The sequence below is a fragment of the Mytilus edulis genome, chromosome 13 (genome assembly GCF_963676685.1).
Source record: "Mytilus edulis chromosome 13, xbMytEdul2.2, whole genome shotgun sequence".
Lineage (NCBI taxonomy): Eukaryota > Metazoa > Mollusca > Bivalvia > Mytilida > Mytilidae > Mytilus > Mytilus edulis.
This window is the reverse complement of record NC_092356.1, coordinates 10,284,146-10,301,462: the sequence shown is the minus strand read 5'-3', so window position 1 is coordinate 10,301,462 and position 17,317 is coordinate 10,284,146. Positions and strand designations below refer to the sequence as shown.

Sequence of the window (17,317 nt, the reverse complement as noted above, 5' to 3'; positions counted from 1 at the left end):
CAACAATAGACAGGTGTCTATACAATATGTCAGTGAGACAGCAACCCAACGACACAAATAATTAAGATATCTAAAGGGAAACATATAGTCTTCAACAATAGACAGGTCTCTATACAATATGTCAATGAGACATCAATGCAACGACAAAAATAATTAAGATATCTAGAGGACAACATATAGTCTTCAACAATAGACAGGTGTCTATACAATATGTCAGTGAAACAGCAACCCAACGACACAAATAATTAAGATAACTAGAGGACAACATATAGCCTTCAACAACAGACAGGTGTCTATATAATATGTCAGTGAGACAGTAACCCAATGACTCAAATATATAAGACATTTAGAGGGCAACATATAGTCTTCAACAATAGACAAGAGTCTTTACAATATGTTAGTGAGACAGCAATCCGATGACACAAATAATAAAGACAACGAATGGACAACATATAGTCTACAACAAGAGACAGGTGTCTATACAATATGTCAGTGAGATTGTAACTCATTGACTTAAATAATAACAACATCTAGAGGGCAACATATAGTCTTCAACAATAGACAGGTGTTTATACAATATCTCAGTGAGACAGTAACCCAATGACTCAAATAATTAAGACAGCTAGAGGGCGACATATAGTCTTCAACAATAGACAGGTGTCTATAAAATATGTCAATGAGACAGCAACCCAACGACTCAAATAATTACAACATCTAGAGAGCAACATATAGTCTTCAACAATAGACAGGTGTTTATGAGCCAATCCGCCAGAAAACCATGCAATATTCAGAAAATCGTCCAAATCGACAATCACAACTTGACAAATTTTTATATATCATCTCAATCCTTCACATAAAATAAAAAAAAATGGCTACTTAATTTTCGCCAGAATCATATCTATTTTTAGTTACAGCCTCATTTGCATAATTATGTAAATTCATTCGAAAACCAAGGAAAAATCCAACTTTTAATGCCTTTTAAGAACTACCCAGAAGCATATTAAATGGGGGAGTTGAGTTTTTAGAGTAATGTCAGCTGGAACCCATTCATTTTACTATGTTCTGGTCAATACAAATGAAAATTTACACTATTTGGCACATTGCCAGGAGCACGGACGCAAAGGCTAGATTTTTCATACATGAATTTACATGACTTTTACTTGCTTCTAACTTGCAAGACCCATTCCATATATGTTTGCAACTTATATTAGTTTTAATTATGGTGTATTTTTTATAGTAGATTAAAATATTAAGCTTGGCAAATGACTATTACATGTTAATTTTTGCCTTGGAAGAATGGTGATTTTAGTCCCAAATTGGCACATTTTGATTTTGATTTTAATTTAATTCTAAATACAATTGTAATAAAATAGCTAATAAAATCATTTAAAAAAGTAAAATAAATGTGTCTAAAAATTTAAATAAGACGTTTTTGTACTGCAAGTGCAAAAATCAATAAATTGGCTGAAACCAGGGAGTACATCTTTTATGCTCTTCCATTGACTTATCTCCCTTGGGCAACATGTCAGCTCCCAGTGATGGACTTGGCAGACAAAGTTTACAGAGAAGTTTGCAACTTTAATAATCTAGGAGGACTATTTGGGCTATCCCAGCATTATGCATCTATATATTACAAACTATTTAAGATATCTGAATGCACTAAAGAACAAAAGAATAATTACTGCCAATGCAAGAATCTGCCAATCATGACAATAATTTACCAGACAATAATCATAACTTAGTGAATAAACATGATGCAAACTATGGTGTAGAATTTCCAACAGGAGTCCTTGTTTTATATAAGACGAGGAGTGGTTTATTTTCCTATGGTTGTTATATCATCACGTCTTAGACATGTTAGAATATGCTTGAAGTACAGGGACTTTTATGGAATTCATTGACATCATAGTCAAGCAAGATGTCAACATCCCGTCCAACCGTCTTCCAGCAAAGCCAATTTGAAAGCTGACCAAGGATCTTCATCATTTCATGACAGGGTGTATACAGGACGAGTCATTCCACTAGGATCAGGTACATTGTACAACTCTTAACAATCAATTTTCATAAGTAGTAGTACAACTTCTTAACAATCAATTTTTATTAGTTCTTTATACATGTATAAAGGCCGTTTAAGGGGATCTCATTGGGGGGGTGGGGTTCTGATCCCGGAACACCGCTTATTGTTTTGTTAGATTCCAGTATCCCGCTTATACTATGAACCTAAGGGAGCTTCCATTTGATTTTTATGGGGGGCATGGGAAGCTAGGATGAAAATTTTTGTCCTGCATTTTTTTTAGCTGTAATTTCTGTGCTGCCTTTTTATTTTTCACTCTGTTTGGTCCTGCCTTCTTTTTTTTTAGTTTATCTTGATTTTTTTTACCTAAATTGTCGTCCTGACTTATTTTTTTGCAAGTGTCTCATCCTGCCTTTTTTTTTTACTCAAAACTCCTGTCCTGCCTATTTTTTTCAAATTTCATCCTAGCCCCCTAATGAGACCCACTATAAAGTCAATCTGAAATTAGGGGACCAAAATTTGATACAATAGCCAGATGAAAAAAGAACGGAGGGAGTTGAAAGGGCATGTGAATATTCTTTTACACCTGACCTGTTCTAGGACATCTTATCTATTTCCCATAGCCAGATAGCCAAGTGCAAACAAATAATATACTGTAAATTGAGAAATTATTGTAATGTTTTTATTATAGCTAGAATGTGAAAGGGTAATCATGTAAAACATTTTTTTTTTTTAATTGCAATTTAATTAAAACTCACATTTTGAGTATTTTTTATATGAATCAAACAGGATATTTCTGAATATCTCAAAATTTAAATCACATTTCAGTCTTGAATTATAAAATCGCATTAATAAACCCATGCAACAGTTATATATTAAATGTATATATGGCGTGAGTCTTGGGACCATTTAATTACCAAAAAGAAAGGGGGAGGATTAGAATGGTCAAAATATCCTTGTCAGCTAAGGACAGAATTTAAATTGTTAAGCTATTAACCAGGGTACAATATACATCATGTACATGTATATTAATTTTTTGCTTAAAAAAACAATTTATAGACCATAAGCATGATAAGCATGATAGTAATCAAAATTTATTTCAACATGTTCAACATTAAGCAGGACAATATGTTTTTATTCTCTTACCCTAAGTTTAATTTTAAGTTTTTTATGGAAGTTGTACATGTTCAGGTCTTTGTTTATTAAAAAAGCTTCTACCTGGTGGTAAAGCCTCATTCCAAAACATGTTTTACATACAACATTCTGTACATGAAACACTAGATAACTTTATCTAAAGAATAATCTTGTTTAATGATCTATTATACAATGTCAATGAATGTAGGCCATGGCGACTAAAATATCAAAAGCATTGCAAACTTTTATAAAGTTCAATTTTGGGACCTTACATGTTCATTGATGTACATGTATGTATAAATGTATGAATTATATTTATAGAGCCCTTTTTAAAAGAAACAAAAAAAAACATGCACAGTGGTGCTACACTACCCTACAATTCCTGTGATACAAAATTGAAGAATTATTTTATAGTTTAACACTTTTCATTTGTAGGACTATTATCATGATAATAGATGCAGGCAACGCTGATGATTTTTGTGAATGTGACAATAGCCAGGTCAAACTAAATACATGTAAAGAACAAGATACTGGTAAGATATTATTAACCTATATATTAATTTAACTGTTTGGAAAATATGGTTATAATGACATACAAAGTATATACGTCATCACCTTTATAATAATTATACATCAGTTTTATTGAACATGTCTTTGTTAACTTGGTTTTCCCATTGAAAAATCACTTTTATACTAATTCAATTTGTAGTAGGAATACATGTAGTACATTCGTACATATATAGGGCGGTCCTATGTTTTGCATTCAACAACTATTACATTTTCAAGATGGCCACTAAGGATGGCAAAAAAAAAAGTCGTCATCTCTATTTCCTGTCAGTGGTAAACATGTAAATGAAAAATATGAAAAAAAGTGGTATGATTGCCAATTAGAATAAATGACATACAACTTATATGTAAGCTATAAGTCTTCATATGCCATATGGCCTTCAACAATGCACAAGACCAATACTGCATATCTATTCAGCCATAAAAGGCCAAAAAATTGGAAAATGAAAAAATATGAAAGCTAACAGCCTGATCTATATGTACATGTATGTTTTGTTTTTTTCAGATCTAGACTCGCAACTAACTGAACTTTACAGCAGTCAACATCAGATTGGAAGACTGATAATGCTTCTGACAGAAACAATTTCAACCAACCAAACAAGTAACAGAAACTTTGCATCTTTAAAACACTACTTACATCTTCCATGGGATGATGTTCCAAAAAATAACAGTTCATCATTAATGAAGATTTTTATGTTATGGATTTTCTTTTAAAGAAAGTTAATGTACACTTGTTTTTATAGTAAAACCTTGCTGTTCAAGTATCAAAAAAACATTTAACTTTATTGAAATTTGAAGATTCATATGACTTGTTTTAATTTTGTTATTTCTCAGGATGTCATGTAGAGGTACAGTCATGACAGTAATCTAAACAGCTATTCAATTTCATTCAAAATTCTTTGAAAATTTGGCACTAGTAAATATAAACTGAAGTAATTTGTTTTTCGTCTAGTTATGGGATTTTTATGGCCAGTAACAAAGTAGTCGGTGCCTTAAGTTTTACCCTTGTACTAAAATACCGATTTTCCGTAATTCCATAATTCAGTCATTCCGAAACAAACCATTATACAGTGTTTTTTTCTAAACGCCATAGATATTGGCCTGATTTTTGGTATGTAAGTTGACTATGATGAGTTACAGATCAAGTATAAGTTTTGTTCCACTCCCCTAATTTCTGTTGAAATTACCCGCTATGGACTTTGATAAATTGTTGAAAAGCACAGTTATATGCACTTTTTTCCTAAAAGCTTTCAGATATTGGGCTGATTTTTGGTATGTGAGTTACAGATCAAGTTAAAGTTTCGTCATGCTACCCTAATAATTATTTGCTGTAATTTCGGGCTTTGGACTTTGAAAAATTTTGGAAAATCAAAGTTATATGGACCTTTCTTCTATTAAAATGCTTTCAGATATTGGGCTGATTTTTGGTATGTGAGCTAACCATGATGAGTTACATATCAAGTTTAAGTTTCGTTCTGCTGTGTAATTTTTTTCCAGAATTAAGGGTTTTAAACTTTGAAAATTGTTCAAAATTCACATTTATATGGACATTTTTGTATATGCCTCCAGATTTAGAGCTGATTTTTTTATATGTGAGACAACCATCATGTTTGTATCCACATGTGTTATTGAAATTGCAGATTTTCAAATTTTTGAGACGTAGCCTTTCGTGTTGCTTTCACACATCTAGTTTAAGATACATTTATGATTATCAATTTTGTATTGACTACATTAGAGTAGATGCATTTATGATTTTCATGTTTTTATTGACCACATTGCAGCAACGTAGATATATAGGTACCTGGCAAATATTACCTTGTTAGCATACTAGGCTCAAAGGGCCATAAAAAAGGCCATCTCTTAGTGTCTGTTAAAATCATCTCTATATTGCAACTGTTTACAGTTTTCTCTTTTAAACCATTATTTTAAAAACTTTAGAAGAAGTATCATACATATATGTATATATATATATATTTATATATACAACTCGTCTTAACATCAACCCAACAATGTTATATCTGTAAATTTGCTTTCGCAAATTTTTGGTTCTTCCCTCGCCGGGATTCGAACCAATGCTACTGTGATATCGTGACACCAAATCGCCTGCACTGCAGCATATATATATATTGTAAAACTATCAAAATGTCAAGATCTTTTACTACCCAAAATTTTTCTGTAAAATTGGGACGTAACATCTATGAGCTATTGTCCCTGAAGTGTGTAAAGGAGTAGGTCCGGTAAGACCCCTTTTTGGCCCCAAAATATAACAGTTTTACAAAATTGTTAAAATGTAAACTTTAAGTTATTTATTGGACAGTTGAATGCTTCTGCTACATAAAAATGGGCTGTTTTTGACAATACAATTGACATATATCGGGTTGTAGCACCATTAAGTCATGCTAAATTACTGAAATCTTCAATATTCTATCATTTTAGTTAAATTTTAGACGGTTTCCGTGTTAAATGAAAGTGGCCACATTCTTAATATTGAAATGAAAGTTGTATTTTATGATAATACATAACATATATAAAGGTTGTGGATGAACACAGATGCGACCACTTTCATTTTTGACAAAAACCATCTAAAAAGTGACGTTTTTTGGCATATTTGAGAGATTTTGCATATTTGAGCATGAATCTGATTGTCTTAAATGACTAAATCAGTTAAAATCTTTCACATTTACTAATTGAATCAAGTGAAATAGACACTTAAGTGTTTAAAAAGTGGTCAAAATCTTTCGTCAGATGAAACTGAAATTTGAGGCCAAAATGAGTCCTTACCGGACCTTCTCCTTTACAAATTTTCAGAGTTTTGTGCTAATATCTGACAGCTATATCAATATGATATAAGAAAATATTGCAAAAGTGGTCAGAAAAACTTATTTTTACAGTCTGAACTTATTCTGAATTGTTTTAAATTTATTGCTAATGAATTATGTGTTTTTTATCGTTTTGAGGTGCACAATTTGTCAATTCAAGCTATTTCGGCTCCTGGGAGCCTCTAGATTTGTAATGAATAATTTGTATTTGTATATGATTTTTTTCTTAATGTATTAAATGAAACATTAATTAATTTTTTCCTTTTGTTGTTATACTTATTTATAAATCCAGATCTTATAATATGTCAGATTTTAAAAATTAGACGGCAAAATTGAGAAAATTTGAATATGCAGGCTACCCCATTTTGTTGTGGCATATACTAGACACCAACATTATTTGCCGAGCTTAATATTTTTTTTGATTGAGTATATATAGTTATACTTGGCAAGTAGATATGTTGTTTTACAATAATAAACGGGTCTTGGAGTATTTTGGCTCTTAAAGATGATCAAAATCAGCCATTTTGGACTTGAAGCTAAATAGAACATATTGAAATGGTTAGATTATACATACACTTTATAGACAGCATTGTTATTTCTATGCATTCTTACACTTAAAGTAATGTATTACTAGGAACAACTTTCAAAAAATTATAAATATTGCCATGTTTTTTTATTTAAACCATCAAAATATGCCAAAAAAGGCTTATTTTTGACGTTTTCGAGCAATTTCAGCTGTTTAAAGATGGCGCCTAAAAAAATCAAGATCGGTTCAAAATTTCCAAAAAAAATTTTGTGTCGTTAATTACATCAATAAGGTGCACCAATGTGCCAAGTATGAACTCATTTGGCAAAATTGGCATTCGGACGGTTTTGCATGGTTTTCTGGCAGATAAATAAATACAATATGTCAGTGAGACAGTAACCCAATGATTCAAATAATTAAGACAGCTACAGGGCAACATATAGTCTTCAACAATAGACAGGTGTCTATACAATATGTCAGTGAGACAGTAACCCAATGACTCAAATAATTAATACATCTAGAGGGCAACATATAGTCTTCAACAATAGACAGGTGTCTATACAATATGTCAGTGAGACAGTCACCCGATAACTCAAATAATTAAGACATCTAGAGGGCCACATATAGTCTTCAACAATAGACAGGTGTCTATACAATATGTCAGAGAGAAAGAAACTCATCGACACAAATAATTAAGATATCTAAAGGGCTACATATAGTCTTCAACAATAGACATGTCTCTATACAATATGTCAGTTAGACATCAACACAACGACAAAAATAATTAAGATATTTAGAGGACAGCATATAGTCTTCAACAATAGACAGGTCTCTATACAATATGTCAGAGAGACAGCAACCCAACGACACAAATAATTAAGATATCTAAAGGGAAACATATAGTCTTCAACAATAGACATGTCTCTATACGATATGTCAGTTAGACATCAACACAACGACAAAAATAATTAAGATATTTAGAGGACAACATATAGTCTTCAACAATAGACAGGTGTCTATACAATATGTCAGTGAAACAGCAACCCAACGACACAAATAATTAATATAACTAGAGGACAACATATAGCCTTCAACAACAGACAGGTTTCTATATAATATGTCAGTGAGACAGTAACCCAATGACTCAAATATATAAGACATCTAGAGGGCAACATATAGTCTTCAACAATAGACAAGAGTCTTTACAATATGTAAGTGAGACAGCAATGCGATGACACGAATAATAAAGACAAAGAAAGGACAACATATAGTCTACAACAATAGACAGGTGTCTATACAATATGTCAGTGAGATTGTAACCCATTGACTTAAATAATTACAACATCTAGAGGGCAACATATAGTATACAACAAAATACAGGTGTCTATACAATATGTCAGTGAGACAATAACCCATTGACTTTAATCATTACAACATCTAGAGAGCAACATATAGTCTTCAACAATAGACAGGTGTTTATACAATATCTCAGTGAGACAGTAACCCAATGACTCAAATAATTAAGACAGCTACAGGGCGACATATAGTCTTCAACAATAGACAGGTGTATATACAATATGTCAATGAGACAGCAACCCAACGACTCAAATAATTACAACATCTAGAGAGCAACATATAGTCTTCAACAATAGACAGGTGTTTATACAATATGTCAGTGAGACAGTAACCCAATGACTCAAAAAATTAATACAGCTATAGGGCGACATATAGTCTTCAACAATAGACAGGTGTCTATACAATATGTCAGTGAGACAGTAACCCAATGACTCAAATAATTAATACATCTAGAGGGCAACATATAGTCTTCAACAATAGACAGGTGTCTATACAATATGTCAGTGAGACAGTCACCCGATAACTCAAATAATTAAGACATCTAGAGGGCCACATATAGTCTTCAACAATAGACAGGTGTCTATACAATATGTCAGAGAGAAAGAAACTCATCGACACAAATAATTAAGATATCTAAAGGGCCACATATAGTCTTCAACAATAGAAAAGTGTCTATACAATATGTCAGTGAGACAGTAACCCAACGACACAAATAATTAAGATATCTAGAGAGCAACATATAGACTTCAACAATAGACAGGTGTCTATACAATATGTCAATGATACAGCAACCCAACGACACAAATAATTAAGATATCTAGAGGACAATATATAGTTTACAACAACAGACAGATGTCTATACAATATGTCAGTGAGAGAGTAACCAAATGACTCAAATAATTAAAACCTCTAGAGGACAACATATAGTCTTCAACAATAGACAATAGTCTTTACAATGTGTCAATGAGACAGCAACCCGATGACACAAATAATTAAGACAAAGAAAGGACAACATATAGTCTACAACAATATACAGGTGTCTATATAAAAAGTAAAACACAAAAATACTGAACTCCGAGGAAAATTCAAAAAGGAAAATCTGTAATATGTCAGTGAGACAGTAACCCAATGACTCAAATAGTTAAGACATCTTGAGAGCAACATATATTCTTCAACAATAGACAGGTCTCTATACAATATGTCAATGAGACAGCAACCCAACGACTCAAATAATTACAACATCTAGAGGGCAACATATAGTCTTCAACAATAGACAAGAGTCTATACAATATGTTAGTGAGACAGTAACCCAATGACTCAAATAATTAAGACATCTAGAGGGCCACATATAGTCTTCAACAATAGACAGGTGTCTATACAATATGTCAGAGAGAAAGAAACTCATCGACACAAATAATTAAGATATCTAAAGGGCCACATATAGTCTTCAACAATAGAAAAGTGTCTATACAATATGTCAGTGAGACAGTAACCCAACGACACAAATAATTAAGATATCTAGAGAGCAACATATAGACTTCAACAATAGACAGGTGTCTATACAATATGTCAATGATACAGCAACCCAACGACACAAATAATTAAGATATCTAGAGGACAATATATAGTTTACAACAACAGACAGATGTCTATACAATATGTCAGTGAGAGAGTAACCAAATGACTCAAATAATTAAAACCTCTAGAGGACAACATATAGTCTTCAACAATAGACAATAGTCTTTACAATGTGTCAATGAGACAGCAACCCGATGACACAAATAATTAAGACAAAGAAAGGACAACATATAGTCTACAACAATATACAGGTGTCTATATAAAAAGTAAAACACAAAAATACTGAACTCCGAGGAAAATTCAAAAAGGAAAATCTGTAATATGTCAGTGAGACAGTAACCCAATGACTCAAATAGTTAAGACATCTTGAGAGCAACATATATTCTTCAACAATAGACAGGTCTCTATACAATATGTCAATGAGACAGCAACCCAACGACTCAAATAATTACAACATCTAGAGGGCAACATATAGTCTTCAACAATAGACAAGAGTCTATACAATATGTTAGTGAGACAGTAACCCAATGACTCAAATAATTATGACATCTAGAGGGCAACATATAGTCTTCAACAATAGACAAGAGTCTATACAATATATTAGTCAGACAGCAAACCGATGACACAAATAATTAAGACAAAGAGAGGACAACATATAGTCTACAACAATATACAGGTGTCTATACAATATTTCAGTGAGACAGCAACCCAACGACATAAAGAACTAATGTATCTTGAGGAAAACATATAGTCTTCAACAATAGACAGGTGTCTATACAATATTTAAGTGAAACAGCAACCCAACGACACAAATAATTAAGACATCTATAGGGCAACATATAGTATTCAACAATAGACAAGAGTCTGTACATTATATATGTCAGTGAGACAGCAACCCGATTACACAAATAATTAAAAAAAAGAGAGGATAACATATAGTCTACAACAATATACAGGTGTCTATACAATATGTCAGTGAGACAGTAACCCAATGACTCAAATATTTAAGACATCTATAGGGCAACATATAGTATTCAACAATAGACAAGAGTCTGTACAATATATATGTCAGTGAGACAGCAACCCGATTACACAAATAATTAAGAAAAAGAGAGGATAACATATAGTCTACAACAATATACAGGTGTCTATACAATATGTCAGTGAGACAGTAACCCAATGACTCAAATAATTAAGACATTTTGAGGGCAACATAAAGTCTTCAACAATAGACAGGTCTCTATACACTATGTCAATGAGACAGCAACCCAACGACACTAATAATTACAACATCTAGAGTGTACATATAGTCTTCAACAATAGATAGGTGTCTATACAATATGTCGTTGAAACAGTAACCCAACGACACAAATAATTAAAACATCTAGAGGATAACATATAGTCTTCAACAATAGACAGGTGTCTAAACAACATGTCAATTAGATAGCAACCCAACCACACAAATAATTGAGATATCTAGAGGACAACATATAGTCTACAACAACAAACAGGTTTCTATAAAATATGTCAGTGAGACAGTAACCCAATGACTCAAATAATTAAGACATCTAGAGGGCAACATATAGTCTTCAACAATAGACAAGAGTCTATACAATATGTCAGTGAGACAGCAACCCGATGACACAAATAATTAAAACAAAGAGAGGACAACATATAGTCTACAACAATAGACAGGTGTCTATACAATATGTCAGCGAGACAGCAACCTAATGACACAAATAATCAAGACATCTAGAGGGCAACATATAGTCTTCAACAATAGACAGGTGTCTATACAATATGTCAATGAGACAGCAACCCAACGACACAAATAATTACAACATCTAGAGGGCAGCATATAGTCTTCAACAATAGACAGGTGTCTATACAATATGTCAGTGAGACAGTAACCCAATGACTCAAATAATTAAGACATCTAGAAGGAAACATATAGTCTTCAACAATAGACAAGAGTCTATAAAATATGTCAGTGAGACAGTAGCCCAATGACTCAAATAATTAAGACATCTAGAAGGAAACATATAGTCTTCAACAATAGACAAGAGTCTATACAATATGTCAGTGAGACAGCAACCCAACGACACAAATAATTAAGATATTTAGAGGGCAACATATAGTCTTCAACAATGGACAGGTGTCTATGCAATATGTCATTGAAACAGTAACCCAACGACACAAATAATTAAAACATCTACAGGACAACATATAGTCTTCAACAATAGACAGGTGTCTTAACAACATGTCAATGAGACAGCAACCCAACGACACAAATAATTAAGATATCTAGAGGACAACATATAGTCTGCAACAACAGACAGGTGTCTATACAATATGTCAGTGAGACAGTAACCCAATGACTCAAATAATTAATACATCTAGAAGGAAACATATAGTCTTCAACAATAGACAAGAGTCTATACAATATGTCAGTGAGACAGCAACCCGATGACACAAATAATTAAGACAAAGAGAGGACACCATATAGTCTACAACAATATACAGGTGTCTATACAATATGTCAGTGAGACAGTAACCTATGACTCAAATAATTAAGACATCTTGAGGGCAACATATAGTCTTCAACAATAGACTGGTCACTATACAATATGTCAATGAGACAGCAACCCAAAGACACAAATAATTACAACATCTAGAGGGCAACATATAGTCTTCAACAATAGACAAGAAACTAAACAATATGTCAGTGAGACAGTAACCCAATGACTCAAATAATTAAGACATCCAGAGGGCAGCATGTAGACTTCAACAATAGACAGGTATCTATACAATATGTCAGTGAGACAGCAACCCAACGACACAAATAATTAAAACAAAGAGAGGACAACATATAGTCTACAACAATATACAGGTGTCTATACAATATGTCAGTGAAACAGTAACCAAATGACTCATATATTTAAGACATCTAGAGGGCAACATATAGCCTTCAATAATAGACAGGTGTCTATACAACATGTCAGTGAGAAAGTAACCCAATAACTCAATTAATTAAGACTTCTAGAGGGCAACATATATTCGTCAACAATAGATAGGTGTCTATTCAATATGTCAGTGAGACAGTAACCCAATGACTCAATTAATTAAGACAACTAGACGGCAACATATAGTCTTCAACAATAAACAGGTGTCGATACAATATGTCAGTTACACAGTAACCCAATAATTCAAATGATTAAGACATCTAGAGGGCAACATATAGTCTTCAACTATAGGCAGGTGTCTATACACATTGTCCGTGAGACATCAATCCAACTTCACATATATTAAGATATCTAGAGGGCAACATAAAGTCTTGAACAATAAACAGGTGTCTAAACAATATGTCAGTGAGACAGTAACCCAATGACTCAAATAATTAAGACAGCTAGAGGGCGACATATAGTCTTCAACAATAGACAGGTGTTTATACAATATGTCAGTGAGACAGCAACCGAATGACCCAAATAATTCATACATTTAGAGGACAACATATAGTATTCAACAATAGACAGGTGTCTTTACAATATGTCAGTGATACAGTAACCCAATGACTCAATTAATTAAGACATCTAGAGGGCAACATATAGTCTTCAAAAACAGACAGCTGTCTATACAATATGTCAGTGAGACAGTAACCCATTAACTCAAATAATTAAGATATAAAGAGCGCAACATATAGTCTTCAACAATAGACAGGTGTCTATACAATATGTCAGTGAGACAGTAACCCAATGACTCAAATAATTAAGACATCTAGAGGGCAACATATAGTCTTCAACAATAGACAGGTGTCTTTACAATATGTCAGTGAGACAGTAACCCAATGACTCAATTATTTGAGACATCTAGAGCGCAAAATATAGACTTCAACAATACACAGTTGTCTATACAATATGTCACTGAGAAAGTAACCCAATGATTCAAATAATTAAGACATCTAGAGGGCAATATATAGTCTTCAACAATAGACAGGTGTCTATACAATATGTCAGTGAGACAGCAACCTAACGACACAAATAATAAAGATATTTACAGGGCAACATATAGTCTACAACAATATACAGGTGTCTATACAATATGTCAGTGAAACAGTAACCCAATGACACAAATATTTAAGACATCTAGAGGGCAACATATAGACGTCAACAATAGACAGGTGTCTATACAAGATGTCATTGAGACAATAACCCAATGACTCAATTAATTAAGAATTCTAGAGGGCAACATATAGTCTTCAACAATAGACAGGTGTCTATTCAATATGTCAGTGAGACAGTAACCCAATGACTCAATTAATTAAGACAACTAGACGGCAACATATAGTCTTCAACAATAGACGGGTGTCTATACAATTTGTCGGTGACACAGTAACCCAATGACTCAAATAATTAAGACATCTAGAGAGCAAAATATAATCTTCAACTACAGGCAGGTGTCTATACACATTGTCAGTGAGACAGTAACTCAATGACTCAATTAATTAAGACATCTAGAGGGCAACATATAGTCTATAACAATAGACAGGTGTCTATACAATATGTCAGTGAGACAGTAACCCAATGACTCAAATAATTAAGACATCTACAGGGCAACATAGAGTCTTCTACAATAGGCAGGTGTCTATACACATTGTCAGTGAGACATCAACCCAACTGCACAAATAATTAAGATATCTAGAGGGCAACATATAGTCTACAACAATAGACAGGTGCCTATACAATATGTCAGTGAGACAGTAACCGAATGAATCAAATAATTCATACATCTAGAGGGCAACATATAGTCTTCAACAATAGACAGGTGTCTTTACAATATGTCAGTGAGACAGTAACCCAATGACTTAATTAATTAAGACATCTAGAGGACAACATATAGTCTTCAACAATAGACAGGTGTCTATACAATATGTCAGTGAGACAGTAACTCAATGACTCAATTAATTAAGACATCTAGAGGGCAACATATAGTCTATAACAATAGACAGATGTCTATACAATATGTCAGTGAGACAGTAACCCAATGACTCAAATAATTAAGACATCTAGAGGGCAACATATAGTCTTCTACAATAGGCAGGTGTCTATACACATTATCAGTGAGACATCAACCCAACTATACAAATAATTAAGATATCTAGAGGACAACATATAGTCTAAGACAATAGACTGGTGTCTATACAATATGTCAGTGAGACAGCAACCCAATGACACAAATAATTAAGATATTTACAGGGCAACATATAGTCTTCAACAACAGACAGGTGTCTATACAATATGTCAGGGAGACAACAACCCAATGACACAAATAGTTAAGACATCTAGAGGGCAACATAGAGTCTTCAATAATAGACAGGTGTCTATACAATACGTCAGTGAGACAGCAACCTAATGACACAAATAATTACAACATCTAGAGAGCAACATATAGTCTTCAACAATAGACAGGAGTCTATACAATAAATATGTCAGTGAGACAGCAACCCAATGACATAAATAATTACAACATCTAGAGTACAACATATAGTCTTCAACAATAGACAGGTGCCTATACAATACGTCAGTGAGACACCAACCCAATGAAATAAATAATTACAACATCTAGAGGGCAACGTACAGTCTTCAACAATAGACAGGAGTCTATACAATATGTCAGTGAGACAGCAACCTAATGACACAAATAATTGATGCATCTAGAGGGCAACATGTAGTCTTCCATAATAGACAGGTGTCTATACAATATGTCAGTGAGACAGCAACCCAATGACACAAATAATTAATGTATCTGGAGGGTAACATACAGTCTTTAACAATAGACAGGTGTCTATACAATATGTCAGTAAGACACCAACCCAATGACATAAATAATTACAACATCTAGAGGGCAACATATAGTCTTCTACAATAGACAGGTGTCTATACAATATGTCAATGAGACAGCTATCCAACGACACAAATAATTACAACATCTAGAGTGCTACATTTAGTGTTTTACAATAGACAGGTGTCTATGAAATATGTCAATGAGACAGCAACCCAATGACACAAATAGTTAAGACATCTAGTGAGCAACATATAGTCTTCAACAATAGACAGGAGTCTATACAATAAATATGTCAGTGAGACAGCAACCCAATGACATAAATAATTACAACATCTAGAGGGCAACATGTAGTCTTCCATAATAGACAAGTGTCTATACAATATGTCAGTGAGACAGCAACCCAATGACACAAATAATTAATATATCTAGAGGGCAATATAATGGTTTAATTTTATAAATTGTTATTTGGATGGAGAGTTGTCACTTTGGCACTCATACCACATCTTCTTATATGTACTCAACGAAAGATGATTGTTTGGATTATTGGTATTTTAACACCACTTTGAAGCACCGCATTTAGGCTACTTCGTGGCGGTCAGTTTTTATTGGTTAGGAAAGCCGGAGCGCCCGGAGAAAACCACCGACCTTCGATAGGAAAACTGACAATCCTAGTCAATTAAGATTGAAGTCGACTGCACCCCCCCGAGCGGGGTTCGAACTCACAATCTCAGTGTTGACTGACAGTTCGGTGCTTGGTGGAAAAGGATTATCATATGCAGTGCTAGCAATGATTTCCTTAAAACGAGTTAATACATTTAGATATTGATTAAAAGATACATAAAATAGACCAAATCAAATAATATTATTAATAAAGGTTGTTTAGAACTTTTTGTTAAAAATAAACGCTAGCACATGATAAAAAATCAATTGAGTAATCTATGTTTAAAATTTATGACGAATATTTCTGTATAAAAAAATCTGTGGATTTTCTTCCAAAATCTGTATTTATTTGTCTTAAATCCCCTTTTTCTATTTTAAAAATGCAACTAAACTATTTATAATAAGGCTTTGTACGAAATTTCCCCTAAATATATGTTCTAAATATAAATGACACACCTTTAATAGTCATTACCTTTGCTGTTTTGATACTATTGCAGTTTGAAAATATTGTAATTTACATGGCTACACAGTTGGAAAGCAAGTCCTTGGAAACGTCCGTTGTCGTCAAGCTCTATCAGCATCAATAGCAAGGGGAGGTAATTATGTGGCGCTACAGTCGTTCGTAACGTCAAATGTCAGCAAATCAATCGGTTAAAAGTTGTCCTGCTATTATTTAAAATTGAATTCTAAAATGTGTAGGTTTCTCTACCAGTATAGTTTGAATACTTCATACAAACATGATCAAAAATAGATTGTTATTGCTATTTATTTATCCTGTCCGTTCTCAAAAAGTTCAGCCATCTTTTTTGTTCGCCGAAAACA

At 33.1% G+C, this 17,317-nt stretch overlaps 1 protein-coding gene and 1 long non-coding RNA gene across 2 annotated transcripts in view; one reads left to right on the top strand and one right to left on the bottom strand.

The window, feature by feature from the left end:
• The window catches only part of LOC139500094 (uncharacterized), a 223,535-nt gene that overhangs the window by 125,278 nt on the left and 80,940 nt on the right, over window positions 1–17,317 (bottom strand). The window lies entirely within an intron of this gene.
• LOC139500927 (uncharacterized) lies at window positions 761–6,187 on the top strand. Its single transcript, XR_011658408.1, has 3 exons — window positions 761–2,031; window positions 3,584–3,681; window positions 4,221–6,187. It is a non-coding gene; the product is annotated as an uncharacterized lncRNA (long non-coding RNA).